The sequence below is a fragment of the Apis dorsata genome, unplaced genomic scaffold, assembly GCF_000469605.1.
Source record: "Apis dorsata unplaced genomic scaffold, Apis dorsata 1.3 scaffold_882, whole genome shotgun sequence".
Lineage (NCBI taxonomy): Eukaryota > Metazoa > Arthropoda > Insecta > Hymenoptera > Apidae > Apis > Apis dorsata.
Window position 1 is genome coordinate 2,870 of NW_006263998.1, and position 3,424 is coordinate 6,293.

Consider the following 3,424-nt stretch of genomic DNA (forward strand, 5'->3'; position numbering starts at 1 on the left):
ACCACAATGCTCGTGTTAAATTCACAAAGTGAAAGATGTGCTCTAACAATTTTCACGATGAAAAGTGGCGACGAGCAACTTTCTATTGAAACAAAAATCGCAAACAAATCTCGCATCGAATATTTATAATTTCTAACGTGACACGTTTCGTCGTTCAAATCGATCGATCACTTACCCACTCTTCCGATCCGCTTCCGATTCGCACGTTCCAATAACAGTTTGCTGAAATAATACACATAACACAACGTACGAACGTTACGAAGATATTTTTTTAAACGATTTATCCATCGCCAAGTCGATTATCCGGATCCGGAATGACTGGTCTCGACCGGATCGAAGTTTGCACACACTGTTGAGCGAATATAGTTAGCTGAGAACGAGAAAAATAACAGGGGAATGCGAATATATCGAAATCGCTCGTTCCGATCGAATCGAGAATGAATTTGACACGGAATTCGACGTTCGAGTAGAAAAATTCCGACGGAAAATAATAGAAAGTCGAATCGAAAGTCTACTCGCACACGTGCGTCTTCTTTTTCTTCTTCTGGCAGAAACAACAATCGTCAACGCTCACTGTCCATGATCACCATATTACACTGTATAATTTCACATGTAACCGCACTGTACCATCTCGTATCCGTTATTTCCGTTAATTCCGCGGGAAATTTGGATATCGACGGAAGGTTGGAGATAGATCGGAGAGACGTTTGGACGGCGACAGGACAGCGGGCCAGCAGTGTCGACACGTCGAAACGTCGATACGTGACGCCTCGATGTAGGAATAGAGGCGAGGAGAAGGCCGCCACGAAGGAAAGTCGTAACGGGGAAATTGTCCGAACGAAACGCCCGCTACTCTGACGTTGGTGACCAAGGTGGGCGAAATTTATGGCGTAATTCCACTCAAGTGACTCAAGTTCCTTTATTTTTTTTCTCCTTTTTCTATCGCTGTCGTTTCCTGACCACGCCAATCGACACGCCTTACAATTAATGCTACGTTACATCTGTCACGCGTTTGTTTTTTTAGATTTCTTCGTTCGTTTCGAAAACACAAGATATAGGATATTATGCATGTATAACGTATACGAGAAATTCGATAATGCACGTGTAAACGTATCTCATTGTTCGAAGCTGATAAGTGATCGTGAAAAAATCGATAATGATGATGATTCGAACTTGTAAACAAAGTAACCTTGCATTTTATTAATCGCACAAACGTAATCCTCACTTTCTTGTTTACGTTTCGAACAAAACTTCGCTCATATTTTCTCAAGCGTGTCGAATCGATTTCGTTCGTTAATCAGTGTTGCCAATTTTCTGATCCCGGGTTCAGAAGTCGTGGGTCGAAAGTGTTCACAAAGCGACACTTTCACTGAATTGACACACGGTCACGGCAGAGACCGCGACGAGGTCTAAGTCGGTAAGAAAGTTCGAGTTTCTTCTTCACCGATTAACCTCAACGCTTTTATGTAACAACGATCGTGTGTTATAACGCATCTTTTACTTTTGAGAATATGTGCGTATATTTTTATTCGATATATACGAAACACAACGCTTCTGTGCGAAAGCTTTAATCGCAGTTTTTTTGTTTTCATCGTAGATAAATATCATAGATAAATCGTCTGGATTGCATCGAGAGATACGATACGAGAAAAAAGAGGTTAAAATTGGTAAAAGTGTCACAACGTTTCTTAAATAGATAGATCGATTCGAAAGTGAATTGTACAGGAAGCTAAAAGCGCTTTGTAGCCATCGCTCGGTTATATGCATATATCGAACAACGAGCATATTCGTCCTTACTTTCTCCTCTCGGCCACACTTCCTACACACGCGGCTTCACATTCACACGCGGCCACGTGTTCGTTAAACCTCTCGATCGTTGTACCGCGTAAGCGAATTACATCGATTTACTTTTGCAAAAACAATAACACGTTACGAGATATCGTCTCCGCAATTCCTATGGACGGAGAAAGTTTCCTAATTTTTCTCGTTCTCGTAGGAAAACAGATATAGAGAGAAGGAAGGAACCACCGATTGCGTACCGGTTACGATGTATATCCTCGTTCGTGGTTTTTTTCTTTTCTTTTCTTTCCTTTTTTTCATTTTAAGAAGAATGCGCGCAAAATATCGGCGAGAGAAAATGCTTGATTTGCATTCTTGACGCGGATCTAATCGAGACGTGAAAATAATCAAATAGTTTAATTTTAACGTTCTTTTCCGTGAATAATAATAATAAATGATTTTTTTTTTTCTACAAATTAGAGTAACAAGTCGAAATACAACGATGACATCATCCTTCCAGATTATTATTCTTTAAGAATCAATAATGCGATGGTAAAGAAAAGAAAAAATACACATATTATTTATACGTACAGATTTATTTATTATCCGCTACACTTGTATTTATTATTTTTAACGAATTCCAAATATAATTCTCTTTCCATGAACGTATTACTACTCGAAATAAAATATATAATTTCCATTCCCTATTGTGATGATAATAAGTGCTTTATTATACCCGAGAGTATAACATAGCATTGCAAAAATCTATCGTTAGGTCTGAATAAGATTTATCGTGACAAAAAAATCCTGGGAAAAAACTTTGACCCCGAAGAGATGCCTCCTTGTTAAATTCTTTCTGCAATAACGATATCGCCGTTCTATTGCACGATTACGCAAGCTCTTGCACGATGCGTTTATATAATTATCGTGTACACAAGGGTCCATGGATAAGGTGAATCGCCATGAAATACGATCGCATTTCATCGATGGGAAAGTAAAAGTTGCAAATTCGAACGAAATCTTCTTGTGACAGGAGAATTCGATTTTTTTCGATTGCGAAGAATCGAAATTGATTTTGATCTATACGAAATATTCGTTCGTTGAAAAAACATTCGAGACGCACGATTGATATATTGATCAAAAATTTCAAAATTTGTTTTTGAGAATGTTTTTTACAAAATTTTTTGTTTTCAAAAAATTTTAATTTAAATTTTAAAACATCTCTCGAAAACAATTTTTTTTCTTTTATTTCCTCGGATTTCGATTGCGTTCGAAAAAAATTTCTTTCATTCACATTCGAGACCAGTGACGTATGCTTCATGGAGATTTCCTATCCTATGATAGGTTGACGCGATGACGTTATGAAATTTTTCAAGCAAACGTAAAATTCCAATAAATATTTGACTTTTTTTCGCACATACATTGAGTAAATATCATCGTTAGTATACATAGCCATTTTGAATTTGATTTCATCTTTTTTTTTTATGTTTTTTATCGATTTTTTATTAAAAGCGGTCTCGAACCGCTGTTAATAAAACGTTAATTAAACTTTGCAGTTGGAGCGCGTCACACGTTTCAGAAAGAAGAATCATCTGAACGGATATAAAAAAAAATTTCAGGTAAAAAAAAAAAAAAACAATTGGGA